Source organism: Meles meles, chromosome 3, assembly GCF_922984935.1.
Source record: "Meles meles chromosome 3, mMelMel3.1 paternal haplotype, whole genome shotgun sequence".
Classification (NCBI taxonomy): domain Eukaryota; kingdom Metazoa; phylum Chordata; class Mammalia; order Carnivora; family Mustelidae; genus Meles; species Meles meles.
Window position 1 is genome coordinate 22173236 of NC_060068.1, and position 20220 is coordinate 22193455.

Sequence of the window (20220 nt, forward strand, 5' to 3'; positions counted from 1 at the left end):
CCTTTAGTGAGATGTTTATCAATTCCTGAATTGAGGAAAAACTGACTAAAACAAATGACACATCATTTAAAAAATAAACGCAAAAACCAGGAAACTTGAAACTTTTTTGTTCTTGCACCAAAAGTCATTTGGACATGATTTAAGTGCAGGACATCACTGACAAAGCATCACTATTTTGTTTTTTAAAAATTGTCCCCTATCATCCAATTTTTAATTTTTAAATCTGAAACATTTTGTTTCCTAACAATTCTTAATGATAGTATACTCTTTCTATTATATCCCTAAACATTAATTTCATATGGCTTTTCTGTATCAATCCTTCCCTCATCCCACCTGGTACTCTATCAATACAGGTTGCCTCTTAACTCTGGAAGCCACATTTCTTAATTTCCCTCTGTACTGCCTAGCCGATATCCCTCCCCCATTTGGCTTTACATACTGTAACTCTTCTGTTGCAAAAATGTAATAGGAACATCTAAGTGTCTTCTTTGAACAAGACAGGGCTTGGGGAAATAGTATCTGCATTTGAGCAGAGGTAATGAGAAAATCGATGTAAAGTTTCATCTATCCTGCAATAATGAGAAATTCTCTAAAATCTGAAATTCTTTAAAATATATTACTGATAATGCTGGCATTCTTAAATGTAACAATGTGTTATTAATATCAATGAGCTAACATTTCAAAGATACATACTGATATAAAAATGAACAAAAGTACATTTTTTCAAAAAAAAAAGCCACAGAGCAGGAAAATTTAGTATTTGAAAGGTGGTAGGGGATCACTAAAATAGTAATAAGGGGGGGAAAGCTATGAAAAAAATATATAAAGGATAATTGGCAGTATGCCAGCACACTGGGAAAAATGTAAATTTGAAGTAGTTAGGAAAAGATGTTCCAGTGACGTAAGAAAGGAAAAAAATCAGAATATGAATTGGAATATGGCTGTATACATATATGTATACATACTATACATAGGCTGTATATGTATATGAGTATATACACATGTATGCACATTATATAATACACACGTTTTATAACATGCATACGTATATACATGCATATGCGTATCTACATGTTGTATATATGCATGCATTTTTAAACATATATATAAACATACATATGTTAAAATACATATGTATTTGTTAATAAATATATATGGACAGCAGAGCCCATAGAGCTGACACAGCTGTAATTAACTGTGACTGTTTTCCTTACAAACTCCCCTGACCTAGGATCCTCCCCCTCTGCTCCCAGGAATTCCTGCTAGGCTTTCACACTCTGAAGCCTGTGGGAGGGCAAGAGAAAGAAAGGATGGGCAAATTAGCTATAATTGGATCTTACTAACTTAGTCATTTAAATTGCTAATCTGTTTCCAAGTAAGCTCATTTGTAGATATCTCATCCTCAGCTGACTGAACTTGGCTTTTCTAACCCTAGCTTGTAATTGGAAAAGAACATAATAAATTGTCATTTATCTTCCTTTTATTTAATCTCAAAAATACTTGGTCAAAAATGTCCACACGCACTAAAATTGGAACTCCAGTCGTTACATCCTCCCAGGTAAAGATTGTGATCATGATATGACTAGATATTATATGTATTCAATTAACTTCTACAGAAATCTCATGAAAATCTAGATATAATTAAAGGCAGTAAAATGGGGAGAAAGGAAGTCTTCCCAGATAAATTTTTCCAGCAAAGGAGTACAAAAGTGCCTATTTAGCAAACCCATAAATTAAAAAGTTAAAAACTGCTTTTTCTTTTTAAAAGAAACATTTATGTGGTTAAAAACTCCATAAAACATGTAGGTTGACAAGTATAAAAATTTCCTTTACTTCTGGACCACTTTTAGAAGAGAAAAATCTATGATGATTTGAGAGAATAATATAAATAGTCTATGTATGTGGTATTGAAATATTAAGAGATGTCGTATGCCAAATATAGGTGATACAAATTGAAATGACATAGGTAATAATTCTGAATAGACTTTAAAAAAAAAAAAAAAGACAGTCTGGTGCCTGGGTGGCTCAGTAGTTAAGTGGCTGAACTCAGCTCTGTCTTTCTCTGTCAAACATATAAATAAAATCCCTAAAAAGAAAAAAAAGACAATCTTTCACAAGCTTTTAATAGTCAACATAAATAATTTTATGTTGCCCTCTGCCTTCCTTCAAAAGATTACGTTTTGTCCTTCTATATATCTATCAAGTCCTTTCCTGAAGTACATAGAAGAGGCAGGAAACGTTAAGATTTTATGTTACTTCTATTTTAGCCCATTCACAAGATACAAACACAAAAGTTAGAACACGAGGGACTGTCGTCCTTAATCTCCCATTTTGGATATTGGATAACTCACATTGGAAGAAACGATGATGAGAATTAACCCAATAAAAAGTCTCAAAACTCGGTTCTAATATTAATATGCAAAGGACATCAATCAATGATATCCATTAATTTTGGCAAGAAAAAAATTACTTCTTCACCAGGAGAAAATGACCCATTTTCACACTGGCTTTTGGAAATATAAAAAACGCATGGAGAACCCGGGTATAGATGTACATTTCGTAGAATCTCAGGAGGAAAAGTCATCTATGCTTCCTACTGCCCCTTCTTTTCAAATACTCTGAAGAGGAACAGAGAGATCATTCAAAGTGATGATATTTCAGGCTGAAGTGAACAATCATATAGAAGAGAATGAATGAATAAGCAGTAAGATAGATGCCTCTCTTCCACAGCACCTAGAATATTCAAATTTACTAATAAAAACAGCCACTAGTAAACTGAACAGGTTTTTCATCAAAATGAGTTTCTATTTAGAAGTAGTATCTTCAATAATTTCTGAAACTGTTTAGTTATAATGGAAAAAAACAAAGTTATCTCCAACAAGGGGAAGGTAGGAGGTAGGAGGATTTTTCACAGTGATCATGCCAAGAATTTAAGAATTCTAGATAATATTTATACATTAATTTCTCTAAATGCAGATGACAAAACAACCAAATTTCCAGACCAGAGATGAACAGTTCCCTCCAAATAGACACTCTTATATTTAAAGTGCTCTAAAACATTTATCCTTTCTATAAGATGATCTAAGATATTTACTAAGTTTTTGCTAAGATACAAAAATAATGACATTAGGGGGGAGGAGTCAAGATGGCGGAGAAGTAGCAGCCTGAGACTACATCAGGTAGCAGGAGATCAGCTCGATAGCTTATCTAAACATTGCAAACACCTACAAATCCAACGGGAGAGTGAAGAGAAGAAGAACAGCAACTCTAGAAACAGAAAATCAACCACTTTCTGAAAGGTAGGACTGGCGGAGAAGTGAATCTAAAACGACGGGAAGATAGACCGCGGGGGGAGGGGCCGGCTCCCGGCAAGCGGCGGAGGAACGGAGCACAAAATCAGGACTTTTAAAAGTCTGTTCCACTGAGGGACATTGTTCCAGGGGCTAAACCGGGGTGAAGCCCACGCGGGGCCAGCGTGGCCCCAGGCCCCGCAGGGTCACAGAAGGATCGGGGGTGTCGGAGTGTCGGAGAGCTCGCAGGTATTAGAATGGAGAAGCCGGCTGGAGAGACAGAGCCGAGGACTGAACTCTCAGCTCGGGGTTACCTTGAACTGGTCGCGGGCTGGGTGAGCTCGGAGCGCGGCTAGAGGCTGGGGATACGGGAGTGATTGGGTGCTGTCCTCTGGGGGCGCACTGAGGAGTGGGGCCCCAGGCTCTCAGCTCCTCCGGGCCGGAGACTGGGAGGCCGCCATTTTCATTCCCGTCCTCCGTAACTCTACGGAAAGCATTCAGGGAACAGAAGCTCCCAAAAGCGAACCCGAGTCGCTTACTTAGTCCGGCCGCCGGTAAGGGCGGTGCAATCCCGCCTCGGGCAAAGACACTTGAGAGTCACTACAACAGGCCCCTCCCCCAGAAGATCAACAAAATATCCAGCCAAGACGAAGTTCATCTATCAAGGAGAAGGCAGATTCAATTCCTAAGACAGCAGAGCAATTCCAGAGGAGGAGAAAGCAAAGCACGGAACTCATGGCTTTCTCCCCATGATTCTTTAGTCTTGCAGCTACTTCAATTTTTTTTTTCTTTTTTCAATTTTTTTTTCTTTTTTCTTTTTTCTTCTTCTCCTAAATTTTTTTTAAACTTTTACCCTTTTCTTTTTTAACATTTTTTGACTAGTTCATCTAAATATATATATTTTTTCTTTCTTTTTTATAGTTTTTATTTGTTTTATTTTTTAAATTTTTTTCTTTCTTTTTTTTTCTTTTTTTTTCAGAAGCTGTTTTTATCCCCTTTCTCCCCCCCACAATTTGGGGTCTCTTCTGATTTGGTTACAGCGCATTTTTCTGGGGTCTTTGCCACGCTTTTAGTAGTTTATTTGCTCCTTCATATCCTCTTATCTGGACAAAATGACAAGGTGGAAAAAATCACCACAAACAGAAGAACAAGAGACAGTACCGAAGGCTAGGGATCTAATCAACACAGACATGGGTAATATGTCAGATCAAGAGTTCAGAATGACGATTCTGAACATTCTAGCCGGGCTCGAAAAAGGCATGGAAGATATTAGAGAAACCCTCTCTGGAGATATTAAAGCCCTTTCTGGAAAAATTAAAGAACTAAAATCTAACCAAGTAGAAATCAAAAAAGCTATTAATGAGGTGCAATCAAAAATGGAGGCTCTCACTGCTAGGATAAATGAGGCAGAAGAAAGAATTAGTGATATAGAAGACCAAATGACAGAGAATAAGGAAGCCGAGCAAAAGAGGGACAAACAGCTACTGGACCATGAGGGGAGAATTCGAGAGATAAGTGACACCATAAGATGAAACAACATTAGAATAATTGGGATTCCAGAAGAAGAAGAAACAGAGAGGGGAGCAGAAGGTCTATTGGAGAGAATCATTGGAGAGAATTTCCCTAATATGGCAAAGGGAACAAGCATTAAAATCCAAGAGATGCAGAGAACCCTCCTCAAAGTCAACAAGAATAGGTCCACACCCCGTCACCTAATAGTAAAATTGACAAGTCTTAGTGACAAAGAGAAAATCCTGAAAGCAGCCCGAGAAAAGAAGTCTGTAACATACAATGGTAAAAATATTAGATTGGCGGCAGACTTATCCACAGAGACCTGGCAGGCCAGAAAGAGCTGGCATGATATATTCAGAGCACTCAACGAGAAAAACATGCAGCCAAGAATACTCTATCCAGCAAGGCTATCATTGAAAATAGAAGGAGAGATCAAAAGCTTCCAGGACAAACAAAAACTGAAAGAATTTGCAAACAACAAACCAGCTCTACAGGAAATATTGAAAGGGGTCCTCTAAGCAAAGAGAGAGCCTAAAAGGAGTAGATCAGAAAGGTACAGAGACAATATACAGTAACAGTCACCTTACAGGCTAATAATGGCACTAAATTGATATCTCTCAATAGTTACCCTGAATGTTAATGGGCTAAATGCCCCAATCAAAAGACACAGGGTATCAGAATGGATAAAAAAACAAAACCCATCAGTATGTTGCCTACAAGAAACTCATTTTAGACGCGAAGACACCTCCAGATTTAAAGTGAGGGGGTGGAAAACAATTTACCATGCTAATGGGCATCAGAAGAAAGCTGGGGTGGCAATCCTTATATCAGATCAATTAGATTTTAAGCCAAAGACTATAATAAGAGATGAGGAAGGACACTATATCCTACTCAAAGGGTCTGTCCAACAAGAAGATCTAACAATTTTAAATATCTATGCCCCTAACGTGGGAGCAGCCAACTATATCAACCAATTAATAACAAAATCAAAGAAACACATCAATAATAATACAATAATAGTAGGGGACTTGAACACTCCCCTCACTGAAATGGACAGATCATCCAAGCAAAAGATCAAGGAAATAAAGGCCTTAAATGACACACTGGACCAGATGGACATCACAGATCTATTCAGAACATTTCATCCCAAAGCAACAGAATACACATTCTTCTCTAGTGCACATGGAACCTTCTCCAGAATAGATCACATCCTGGGTCACAAATCAGGTCTCAACCGGTATCAAAAGATTAGGATTATTCCCTGCATATTTTCAGACCACAGTGCTCTGAAGCTAGAACTCAATCACAAGAGGAAAGCTGGAAAGAACCCAAATACATGGAGACTAAACAGCATCCTTCTAAAGAATGAATGGGTTAACCAGGAAATTAAAGAAGAATTGAAAAAATTCATGGAAACAAATGATAATGAAAACACAACAGTTCAAAATCTGTGGGACACAGCAAAGGCAGTCCTGAGAGGAAAATATATAGTGGTACAAGCCTTTCTCAAGAAACAAGAAAGGTCTCAAGTACACAACCTAACCCTACGCGTAAAGGAGCTGGAGAAAGAACAAGAAAGAAACCCTAAACCCAGCAGGAGAAGAGAAATCATAACTATCAGAGCAGAAATCAATGAATAGAAACCAAATAAACAATAGAAAAAATCAATGAAACTAGGAGCTGGTTCTTTGAGAGAATCAATAAGATTGATAAACCCCTGGCCAGACTCATCAAAAAGAAAAGAGAAAGGAGCCAAATAAATAAAATCATGAATGAAAGAGGAGAGATCACAACTAACACCAAAGAAATATAGACAATTATAAGAACATAGTATGAGCAACTCTACGCCAACAAATTGGACAATCTGGAAGAAATGGATGCATTCCTAGAGACATATAAACTACCACAACTGAACCAGGAAGAAATAGAAAACCTGAACAGGCCCATAACCAGTAAGGAGATTGAAACAGTCATCAAAAATCTCCAAACAAACAAAAGCCCAGGGCCAGACGGCTTCCCAGGGGAATTCTACCAAACATTTAAAGAAGAACTAATTCCTATTCTCCTGAAACTGTTCCAAAAAATAGAAACGGAAGGAAAACTTCCAAACTCATTTTATGAGGCCCGCATCACCTTGATCCCAAAACCAGACAAGGATCCCACCAAAAAAGAGAACTACAGACCAATATCCTTGATGAACACAGACGCAAAAATTCTCGCCAAAATACTAGCCAATAGGATTCAACAGTACATTAAAAGGATTATTCACCACGATCAAGTGGGATTTATTCCAGGGCTGCAGGGTTGGTTCAACATCCGCAAATCAATCAATGTGATAGAACACATTAATAAAAGAAAGAACAAGAACCATATGATACTCTCAATAGATGCTGAAAAAGCATTTGACAAAGTACAGCATCCCTTCCTGATCAAAACTCTTCAAAGTGTGGGGATAGAGGGGACATACCTTAATATTATCAAAGCCATCTATGAAAAACCCACCGCAAATATCATTCTCAATGGAGAAAAACTGAAAGCTTTTCCGTTAAGGTCAGGAAAACGGCAGGGATGTCCATTATCACCACTGCTATTCAACATAGTACTAGAAGTCCTAGCCTCAGCAATCAGACAACAAAAAGAAATTAAAGGCATCCAAACTGGTAAAGAAGAAGTCAAACTATCACTCTTCACAGATGATATGATACTATATGTGGAAAACCCAAAGACTCCACTCCAAAACTGCTAGAACTTGTACAGGAATTCAGTAAAGTGTCAGGATATAAAATCAATGCACAGAAATCAGTTGCATTTCTGTACACCAACAACAAGACTGAAGAAAGAGAAATTAAGGAGTCAATCCCATTTACAATTGTACCCAAAACTATAAGATACCTAGGAATAAACCTAACCAAAGAGACTAAGAATCTATACACAGAAAATTATAAAGTACTCATGAAAGAAATTGAGGAAGACACCAAAAAATGGAAAAATGTTCCATGCTCCTGGATTGGAAGAATAAATATTGTGAAAATGTCTATGCTACCTAAAGCAATCTACACACTTAATGCAATCCCTATCAAAATACCATCCATTTTTTTCAAAGAAATGGAACAAATAATCCTAAAATTTATATGGAACCAGAAAAGACCTCGAATACCCAAAGGAATATTGAAGAACAAAGCCAAAGTGGGTGGCATCACAATTCCGGACTTCAAGCTCTATTACAAAGCTGTCATCATCAAGACAGCATGGTACTGGCACAAAAACAGACACATAGATCAGTGGAACAGAATAGAGAGCCCAGAAATCGACCCTCAACTCTTTGGCCAACTCATCTTTGACAAAGCAGGAAAGAATGTCCAATGGAAAAAAGACAGCCTCTTCAATAAATGGTGCTGGGAAAATTGGACAGCCACATGCAGAAAAATGAAATTGGACCACTTCCTTACACCACACACGAAAATAGACTCCAAATGGAAGAAGGACCTCAATGTGAGAAAGGAATCCATCAAAATCCTTGAGGAGAATGCAGGCAGCAACCTCTTCGACCTCAGCCGCAGCAACATCTTCCTAGGAACAACGGCAAAGGCAAGGGAAGCAAGGGCAAAAATGAACTATTGGGATTTCATCAAGATCAAAAGCTTTTGCACAGCAAAGGAAACAGTTAACAAAACCAAAAGACAGCTGACAGAATGGGAGAAGATATTTGCAAACGACATATCAGATAAAGGGCTAGTATCCAAAATCTATAAGGAACTTAGCAAACTCAACACCCAAAGAACAAACAATCCAATCAAGAAATGGGCAGAGGACATGAACAGACATTTCTGCAAAGACATCCAGATGGCCAACAGACACATGAAAAAGTGCTCCACGTCACTCGGCATCAGGGAAATACAAATCACAACCACAATGAGATATCACCTCACACCAGTCAGAATGGCTAAAATTAACAAGTCAGGAAATGACAGATGCTGGAGAGGATGTGGAGAAAGGGGAACCCTCCTCCACTGTTGGTGGGAATGCAAGCTGGTGCAACCACTCTGGAAAACAGCATGGAGGTTCCTCAAAATGTTGAAAATAGAACTACCCTATGACCCAGCAATTGCACTACTGGGTATTTACCCTAAAGATACAAACATAGTGATCCGAAGGGGCACGTGTACCCGAATGTTTATAGCAGCAATGTCTACAATAGCCAGACTATGGAAAGAACCTAGATGTCCATCAACAGATGAATGGATCAAGAAGATGTGGTATATATACACAATGGAATACTATGCAGCCATCAAAAGAAATGAAATCTTGCCATTTGCGACGACGTGGATGGAACTAGAGCGTATCATGCTTAGTGAAATAAGTCAATCGGAGAAAGACAACTATCATATGATCTCCCTGATATGAGGACATGGAGAAGCAACATGGGGGGGTAGGGGGATAGGAGAAGAATAAATGAAACAAGATGGGATTGGGAGGGAGACAAACCATAAATGACTCTTAATCTTACAAAACAAACTGGGGGTTGCTGGGGGAGGTGGGATTGAGAGAGGGGGAGCGGGCTATGGACATTGGGGATGGGAGGCGAATCATAAGAGACTATGGACTCTGAAAAACAACCTGAGGGTTTTGAAGGGTCAGGGGTGGGAGGTTGGGGCAACCTGAGGGTTTTGAAGGGCCAGGGGTGGGAGGTTGGGGGAACAGGTGGAAAATCTGTACCTGCAACAAAACAGAAACCCCCTAAGTCATCCCCAAAGTTGAAAGACGGTGGTTGTTCTTGTTAGGGTGCCTAAGTTATGTTCACAGTCGAGGCCTCAGAAAATGCCAGGAACAGTCTCAGGAAAATGCCTCAGAAACAGTGACATTGTTTGAGGGAGAAAGTTAAGCAAAGACAATTTCAAAGCCACGTTTAACAGGTAATTTCAGCTTCTTCAAAACTGATTAAAATTGTTGTGGACTGTGGCATGAATTCGTACAACAGTTCAATTTATGTTGAGTAAAAACTGATCATTGCTTTCAGGGAAAGACTGCACTAAACTGCCCAGTTAACCAAGGTATATCATGCATTATATAAAAATGTAATTTAAAAAAAATTCCAGCAATTCAGATTATTATGTTTATGATTCACTAGATCTGGACAGTATGATTTGTTGAGGCTTGAACAAACTTCCTTAAGAGTTTTTAATTCTGGGGCGCCCGGGTGGCTCAGTGGTTTGGGCCACTGCCTTCGGCTCAGGTCATGATCTCAGGGTCCTGGGATCAAGTCCCGCATCGGGCTCTCTGCTCCGCGAGGAGTCTGCTTCCCTCTCACTCTCTCTCTGCCTGTTTATGATCTCTCTCTCTGTCAAATAAATAAATAAATAAATTTTAAAAAAAGAGTTTTTAATTCTGCAAATTTTACAACAAAACCTGGCCCAATTCCTTAGCCTTTCATTAATCATTAGAAGGGAATATTTGGTTTCCTTTGCACACATAATCTTTGCCAGGAGAGATCTTACACTGGCAGTTTTTATTATATTTACATGTAACTGGTAAGTAATATTCCCCAAGCTGTGACCTTAAAATCTAAGTTTTAAATGTTTAAATGCAAAAATTGGAAAAGAGCCAAATAGTTTTCACACTTTCTAAAATTTGCAAGGTATTCTATAAATCTCTGAATCCACAGATCAAAATTGGAAAATATCTAGAAAGAAAAAATGTATATATATAAACTAGAAAGATACAAAATGTGGTTTAGAAGAACTTCAGCAGTGTACACTGATTGCATAGTAAGGGTTGGTGGTAGAGAGAGAAAGAGTGAGAGAGGGAGAGGAAGAAAGAAAGGGGAAGTCTGCAAGGTGTATTCCAAGACAGAAATCCAGTAATCACATCCATCCCTAGCACTGGTCACTGTAGAAGGTACAGCATCCCCCAGAGCACTTAGGGGAGAACTAAAACCACATCTGGAATGGTACATCAAGAGAAGAGCTCGTAAATACTGATTGTTATGGGAGATGCCTAAAATAAAATGGACCAAACTTCTTTGGACTGATGTATGTTATCAAAGGAGATGCTATCGTTACTAAGGAATCAATCACAGCTAATGATTTTATAGCTGAAATCAGAGGCCTGAGGAGTTATGCAAAACTTACAGAACAGCTTTGTAGCAACTCATTGTGGATTTTATTCTCAGCTGAACCATTCAAAATATGGTTCTTTTAATGAGCTATGAAATGATCCAATAAGAGGCTCTCAAGCATGACACACACTGCGTAACTTCATGGTGATGGGATTTAAAAAGGCAGGGTTCGACTTGAAAATTTAAAGGAATAAGAAATTAAAACTTAAACTCTATAAAAATAATCAAATATTGATAAATATAATTTGGGGAGGGAAGGAAAAGTTCACCATTTCTCTTTAAGAGCAAAGAAAAAAATAAATATTTTATTTATTTATTTCACAGAGAGAGAGATCACAAGTAGACAGGCAGGCAGAGGGGGCAGGGAGGAAACAGGCTCCCCGCATAGCAGGTAGCCTGAAGCGGGGCTCGATCCCAGGACCCTGAGACTATGACCTGAACTGAAGGCAGAGGCCTAACACACTGAGCCACCCAGATGCCACCGCCCCCTCCAAAAACTTAAAGATGTCATGGTGACATCCCTAGAACATTCACGGACAAAGGGAAGAGAATTAAATACAGTTGGCTTTACTCATCAGAATTTACCCTCAAGAAAGTATCCCCTTCCTGAAGCTGGAGTAACCCAAACAAAATATCTACTCCAGAGGCAAGAAAATAGAAGCAATTGTAGGCAGGAAGGCTGGCAGCATATGCCCTTCATGTTCTGCTAGTCATGAGCCAAATTAAAATTTCCTTGATGACAGTCTGATAATATCCATTTAATTAAGGGTGCCTGGGTGGCTCGGTGGTTAAGCCTCTGCCTTTGGCTCAGGTTATGATCTCAGGGTGCTCTGCTCAGTGGGGAGACTGCTTCTCCCCCCTCCACCTCCCTCTCTGCCTACTTGTGATCTCTCTCTCCATGTCAAATAAATAAATAAATAAATGCACAGTATTGTACTCCTCTTCCAATCAGTCCTATGTTATAACCTATTCTTTCAGTCAGTAGTATGTTGTGATCTTTCTACGTCAACAAGCATACTTCAGCTTTCCCCAACAAGACTTCTAGCACTGGACACTAACACTATTTTCAGTATTCTGTAATTATTAATATATATATATATATATATATATACATATAAATATGCCTTTTAATACTTAGAAGTTTATATTTATGAAAATACTATAGAAAAATTGTACATAAAAAGATATAATGGTTCCTCTGGAAATGTAAGTCTAGAGCTTTAAAAGGGAAATGCAGATTAGGGAATAAATAGTTTTACTGTGATCATTTAACAGAGAAAGTTTTGGCAGTCTCACATATGTAGAGTATATAAAACAGGAAGAAAAGATGACTTCAGTTAGGCCTCCGGAAAATAACCTCAAGGCTGATGTGTACCTGGAGAAAGACTCCATCCAACACTGAGAAGGAGGACCAGAGAGAAAAAGGAGAACCAATGTAGAAAGAGGTACTCAACAATGGGGCCCTCGAAAGCCAACTGATTGTAACTCAAAGTCCACGTCGTTTTTAGATTCAGCATATAGGTAGTCATTAAAGACCTTTGTGAGAGCAGTTGTCACAAAACCTTGTTAATAAAATCTGGTCAAAAAGTGTTTAAACCAATGAATTTGAGTAAAGGGGAGAAAAAGTAGAGATAGTGATTAGGATTAATCCTTAAAAATTTATCAGTAAGTGGATGACGATTACAGAAGCGATTATATCTATTGAAGATTAAACCGTACAAAAGGGCCCCTGGGTGGCTCAGTGGGTTAAAGCCTCTGCCTTCAGCTCAGGTCATGATCCCAGGGTCCTGGGATTGAGCCCTGCATCAGGTTCTCTGCTCTCTGCTCAGCGGGGAGCCTGCTTCCTCCTCTCTCTCTACCTGCCTCTCTGCCTACTTGTGATCTCTGTCTGTCAAATAAATAAATAAAATCTTAAAACAAGAAGAAGTAGGAGTGGTCCACTCTTCTCAGAAGGAAATGTCTGGCTTTCAAAGAAAGTGTACTTCCTTGACATTTCAAGAGGAATGGGTTTTGTAGTTGGGGCCGTGTAAGAGAAAAAAATCTTAACTTGGGATATTCATTTAAAATCAAGACCATGGTATCTTTTTCATGCCAGTCTTGATTCTTTGATGCATTTGGACTTTGGAATTAAAAGGGAAGTAGTATTAAGAGACAGATGCCCTACCTTGGTTGAGAACAGAACTGTTTAAGAGATTTCACATAGACCATGGTAAGATATTACTTTCGATAGGTATTCTTGTAAAGTCAACTTAACTTCTTTTATTAAGTGACCTCCATTATGATGCTTACAATTCTGTTATTTAAAAAAATTGTTTACTTCAATATGCATATATTAGACCAGCTATTTTTAAAATAACTTGGTCTCAAAATGCATGTACAGTGTAAAGTTACTGAGGATCCAAAAGTTACGCAAGTTATAAGGTATTGATATTTACCAAAACAAAGACTAGAAAAATGTAAACATTTTATTTTTTAACGATTTTATTTATTTATTTGACAGGGAGAGTGACAGCGAGCAAGGGAACACAAGCAGGGGAAAAGGGAGAAGCAGGCTTCTCACTTGGCAGGGAGGCCCATGTGGGGCTCGATTCCAGGACCCCGGGATCAGGACCTGAGCTGAAGGCAGATGCATAACGACTGAGGCACCCAGGTGCCCGAAATTCAAACACTTTAAAATAAAAATAAACCCATTATATATGAAGTCTTTATAAAAAATGACAAAAGTTACATATACATTTACATATATATATGCACACACATATACATATAAAATAATATATATATACTATATATATAGTATATATATATTATATATATAGTATATTTTAGAATTAGAGGCTTTACAGAAAGTCTGAGTCTCCCATTTGGTTCTCTGTTCCATAAACTATTTTGATTAAATAGTATGTAGAAAACCTAGTTTCTCACAAGTTTGTAGTTGGAAAAGAGAGGGGTATTATAATAGCCTTTCAGTATTCTTTGATACTACACCAAAAGTTGAAAGGTATTGTTTGCTTTTAAGTTGCAACATGGATCTAAAACTGTATCAATACAATTTTGTTACATTAAAATTGGTGTATCTTGCACTTTGGATGGATTTTTTTTTGTCCATGACTAATTTTGTAATATCCTAGATTAATAATTTGAAAATAATTTCAATTAGGCCTATTTCCCAAATGTTGATTCTTTTTGTTAAACAGTATATAGAGGTCATATTCATTATTAATGTTACCATCCATCTCATCAGAAAAGTCTTGAAGTCCTGGGAAGCTGTCAAACTTAATACGGAAAATAATACAGAAAATACAAGTTTTCCAAAATTCAAAACAACACTCAAATTTTGTCATTAACACACACAGTCAACTGCCTTTCTTAATTTCTATTTTCTTAAGTCACCTCTACTCCCCATGTGGGGGTTCGAACTCACAACCCCAAGATTAGGAGTTATTTGCTCCACCTACTGGGCCAGCCAGGTGTCCCTGTCAACTGTATCATAAAGTGACAAACTTACCTTGTCTGTTTCAGAGAACGTATGGAAATACCACCCAAGTATACACTCGTCAGTTCTTTTCCAAGTAAAATTGGTGTTAACACAGAAGAAACCAACCAGCTCAAGTCACAACTCAAGCAACTGCCCCAGTGCTTTCCCCCACAGACATACAATCGTACTTGAGTATAGAGCAAAGCTGCCTCATGCATGCTTTCCACTTTGTCACAGAAGAGCAAAAGGTTAATTATTCAGGGGTTGGCAATTCACAAAATTCATAATTTTTACTGCTTCAGTGAGGATTTTAAGGGAAACTTGCCCTTGGTTTTTTAAGCGCACTCTGAGTGCACTGCAGCAAAAACACCTAGACAAGAACAGGTCTATGCTAATGCCTTGATTCATGCAGAAGTGGGTAATAATATGTTTGCATCAGTGCAAATATCAATAAAATGAACAAGGTAAATAATGTCTCCCATTATTAGGGAAATAGTTCAACCTTTCTGAAACTCTGAAAGGTCCACAAATCATACTTTGAGAACGGCCAGCAGACAGTCACACCAAGTATATGCATTTACATTTAAAGTACTACTGATATTATGAATCTGAGCTTAAATTCCTGAGTATGGAGAAAGGATATAAAAGACACGCCATCCATTCCCCTTTTAAATTATCAGCATTTATTTCTTAGGACACTAACTGTTAGCAATGCAAACCAAGTAGAAGATTTATGGGCAAATGCTCTACCTGTGGGTGTGTGAGACACACATCAACACTCCAGACAACCAAATGGACACTTTCCAGAAACCACTGGGAAAACTTTTTCAAGGCTACTCAGTACTGTGTGTTGCTCAAATTCATTCACAGTGTTCCTATTTGCCTTATTAAGAAAGCAATTAACTGTAATTAGAAAAGTCTGCACATGAAGTGACTACACCTCATTGTAAGATAACTTCTCTTTTCAGAGTTACAAACAAAAGATAAGTGTAGAAATATAAACAATGAAAGTCAGAAGCACCTATTTGGCAGAGAACAATCTGCAGTTCTCAATGCTGACAGGGACAGGACATTGCCAGGTGTAGATGCCAAGGACAGCCCACCTTCTCAAGCTGCCGCCCAGCACTATTTGGGCACATTTGTAAAGGGAATGCCACATTCTTGGTAGGGTAAGCAACAAAGCAGGCTGCTCAAGACTCAGGCCAAAAAACTAGCTCTGATGACTGCTTACCACGTATGTATACAAAACAAATTCTCCCTATCAATCTGAAATCAGAGCTGTCTAAAGAGCTGGACGAGTAAGTGGATTGGGCAGTCTTCAGAGAGACACACAGAGAGAAGAGAAACAGTGTTTGAGGAGGTCATTACGAGGATGTGGCCACCAGATGGCCCATGACTTGGATCCCCCTGGTCCTTGGAATGTGTATTCCCATCTGCCTTCTCCACTCCCAGAGGCTGTCTCACAGACACAAGCCTTGAGATAATGATGTGGTGCTGAGAGGACCTAGACCATTAATAGACATGACTAAATCCAGTTAAGGTCTCTGCATAAATTTTTAAGATTCTGGCAGGCTGGCGTGGAGATCGACTCATTTTATAGCCATGCAAGACAAGCCTCCTATGTAAGTTCCTTGCTTATTAAACCTGTCAACTACTGATCTGAAGCACGGGCTTCTTCCACCTCTCCCTGCCCTCCAAATACCGATGCAGCTTTTCAATTTGACCCAGGAGCTGCAGAGAAGCTTGGAAACCAGGCACATAGACAGGCAGGCAGATGGAGGTGAGAGACAGGGAAAAGAGACAAGCCACCGAAGAGAGTCAATATGAGCATTAGGCACCTCCAATTAAACCAGAGAATGGAAAGAACTAAGCTTCTTATTTCAGGAACACAGCACAGGGCAAATTTGTGACAATCATTATTAGTTTTGATAGATCAAGGAGAGCCTAGTAATTGGTTTTCTTTTTAATTTTAATGTAAAAATCTCTTTCCTATGCAGAAACATGGAAAACCATCTTAAAGCACATGCCCCGATCTCATGACATGTTTATCACCTTTCCTCCAAGAATAGCCACGGCAAAAGGCAACACGCCAATGTACCCATTTACTAGTAGTTACTACTATTGGTTATGCCCTCAAAGGGTCCGGTCTAAGGATCAACTGTGCTATTGTTCACGTGTACTGCCTTAAGAGGCCTACCTGATCTGGCCACTCAAGTGTCAGTTTTAATGTGCTGTCTTGCCAAAGCAGCCATTTATAAGGATTACTTTTCAGAATGACAAACAGAAGATTTAAAGCTTGACCCAGTTTCCAATTATTGAACATCTATCTCCTTTAGTAGTGTTAGGGTCCGTGATCAAAGACTGATGCAAAGCCAAAGTCGAGAAAAGCTTTATTTCACGCCAAGCATCGAAAATCAAACCAACCAGTTGGGGCCCTCTCTTACAAAGAGGCAATGAGAACACCGAGCAAAACGCCGCTGCTCTGGACAACGCCGCTCCCAACTCCGCTACCCAACCACAACGCTCTGGACAACACTCCTAGCCAATGAGGACCCTACCCAGCAGTGCCGCTCCCCGATGGCAAGGCCACTCCAGATGGCGACGACCCTACCCGATGGCCAGCGATGACCTTCCCAGGTGAGGCCACTCCCCGGAGGCGTGGCCCCTTCCAGGCAGCGAGGCCTTTTTCCTGCAGTGAGGCCGCTTCCCGGGGCAGCGAGACCACTTTACGAGGACGACGACCCTACAGGACTGCGAGTGAGGATCCTACCCAGCGAGGCCACTCCCAGGCAGTGAGACCCCCTTCCCGAGGGCGGGTGACGGCCCTACCTGAGGGCGTACGACGACCCTACTGGCGAGGCTGCTCCCTGGCGGAGCGGCCCCTTCCCTGTGGTGTGGCCCCTTCAAGGCGGTGAAGCCCCTACAGGGCGGTGACGACCCTACCCAAAGGCGAGTGATGGCCCTCCCTGGCGGCGGCGGTGGTGACACTCCCCTGTGAGGCCGCTTCCTGGGGGAGCTGCTGCTCGGTTGAGACGCCGCTTCCCAACTGAGAGGCCCCTTCCAGACAGCGATGACCCTACCTGACAGCGAGCAATAATCCTACCCAACAGAAGGCAAGGCCCTTCCCAGCGGCGAGGCCCCTTCCCAACTAGGAGCCATTACCCTACCTAGCGAAGCTGCTTCACGGCGGAGGGCGACGACCCTCCCCTGTGGCGCCGCTGCTCCCCTGCAGCGCCACTTCCCAGCTGTGAGGCCCCTTCCCCACCACAAGCAAGGCCCCTTCGCGACTGCGGGGGAGGCCCCTTCCCAACTACAAGCTATGACCCTACCCAGCGAGGCCACTCCCTGGAGGCGCGAACCCTTGCAGGCAGAGAGGCCCTTTGCCTGCAGCGAGGCCGCTTCCTGGCAGTGAGACCACTCTAGGAAGGCGATGACCCGACACCAGTGAAGATGCTACACAGACAGGCGGCTCCCCTGCAGCGAGACCCCTTCCTGGCGGCAAGCTAGGCCCCTTCCCGACTACCAGCGAAGACCCTACCCAGAGAGCCCATTCCCGATGGTGGGCGAGGCCCGTTCCCCACGGCGGGCGAGGTCCCTAAGCCGGGAGGCTGCTCCCAGGCACGGACCGCTCCCCAGCAGCGAGGCCCCTTCCCGAAGCCTGGTGAGGCCCCTTCCTGGTGGCGGGCGACCACCCTACATGGCGAGGCCACTCCCTGAGGACTCTGCTCCTTCCACGCGGCGATGACCCTCCCCAGCTAGGCCTCTCCCTGGTGGCGCTGCTGCTCCCCTGTGGCGCCGCTTCCGGATGGCGAGGCCCCTTCTGGACAGCAGGCAAGGCCCCTACCCCAGGGCAGGGGAGGCCCCTTCCCGATTAGTAGCGACCACCCTACCAGACAAGGCCGCTCCCGGCGCGGCCCCCTCCCGGAGACAGGCGGCGACCCTCCCCGGCAGCAAGCAACGACCCTACCCGGTGAGGCCGTTCCCCAGCAGCGTGGCCCCTTCCTGGCAAGGACCCTCCCCGGTGGTGACGACCTTCCCCTGCGAGGCCGCTCCCTGGAGGCACTGCTGCTCCCCTGCAGCGCCGCTTCCTGACTGTGAGGCCCCTTCCAGGCTGCGGGCAAAGCCCCTATTCCACGGCTACCAGCGACCACCCTACCCGGCAAGGACAATCACCAGCAGAGCGGCCCATTCCTGGCGGCGAGGTCGCGTCTCAACAGCAACGACCATACCCGACAGAGAGCAACGATCCTACCCAGTGAGGCAGGTCCCCGAGGCGAGACACGTTCCTGATGGCGAGTGAGGCCCCTCCCTTCCCGACCACCGGCTACGCGGCTCCGGGAGCCACCCGCTCCCTCCCCTCCCCCCCCAGCTCTTTCGTGACACCGGGCGAGGCCCCTTCCGGACCGCCAGGCATCTCGCCGGCGGCGACGACCCTCCCCGGGCGGCGGGCGAAGACCCTCCATGGCGGCGGGCGACAACCCTCCCCGGCCGCGAATGACGACCCTACCGGGGGAGCCCGCTCCCTGGGGGCGCCGCTCCTTCCCGGTGGCTACGACCCTCCCCTGGTGGCCACGACCCTCCGCAGTGGCGAGGCCGCTCCTCTGGGCGAGACTGATCCCGGCAGCAAGGCCCGTTCCCGACGACGACGCTGGCCCCGATGACTACCCTACCTGACGAAGACCCTTCCCGGTGGCGCTGCTCTCTGATGCGGCCACTCCCCAGCTACGCCACTGCTCCTGACCACGAGGCCACTCGGGAGGAAGAGGCCGCTCCCGATGACGAGGCCGCTCCCCAGCGACTAAGCAGCTCCCGACGACGCTGCCGCTCCCGACGACCACGCCACTCCCGAAGACAGGCCGCTCCCAGATGAGGAGGCCACTGCCCGGCGATGCTGCCGCTCCCCAGCGACGCTGCCCTTCCAGACAATGAGGCTGCTCCTCCGCGACGCTGCCCCTCCGGTCCACGACGCTTCTCCTGAAGACCACCACGTGCCCGACGCTCAGGACGCTCTGGACGCAGACTCCTCCCAGCCGCACAGACTAACTTTTATAGAGGCGGTCGAGCCCGCCCCACACACCGGCAGCCAATGAGATTGCAATACACAGGGAAAACTGCACAGTCATGCTAGATGGGCAATACGGCTGGCCAATTGAATTTCAATTTACCATAGTAAATATATGCACGTCCCACTGATTGGATGTCTCCATCCGCCTGGCCCACCACTGTATGGGGGTTTGCAAGTAAGTTTCTCTGCCCATACATCAGGCTGGTCCTAGACACACACTGACCTTTATAGGGCCCCTGCTCTATCTCCTGCAACAGCACCTTGGAATAGAGATGACAGGATCTCATTTTCATGAATAATGCAAGCACCAGGGCTGTTTTACCTTGATTGCTTGTTCCCCATTCTCCAAAGCTTATAGCTTTTCCCAAATGATGTAACCTTACCATTTGCATTAATTCATGGATTTGAAACTGACCCTCTACAAGTTCCCTCCTGTAGTTTAGTTTCATTTGTATGCACGTAAATCGCATCAAGGCTGACATAAAAATTAATGAACTATTTAATTTATGAGCCGATGCTTCGCTCGGAACAACAACAAAAAGGCAAATGATTAAGTTTACTAAAATAAAATTAAATCTATGAAGTTTTAAATAATGAAGACTATGTCAAAAACTGGTAGTCTTTAGCTCTTAAAAATGTAAACTAAAAGCATACGGAACATAAACTATGGAGCATTTGCGTCATCTTTTTTAATGCTATCACCCTCAGCAAAATGTAGTCTGATTCCGGTATCATCAGGGACTTCAGGAGGAAATCTAGT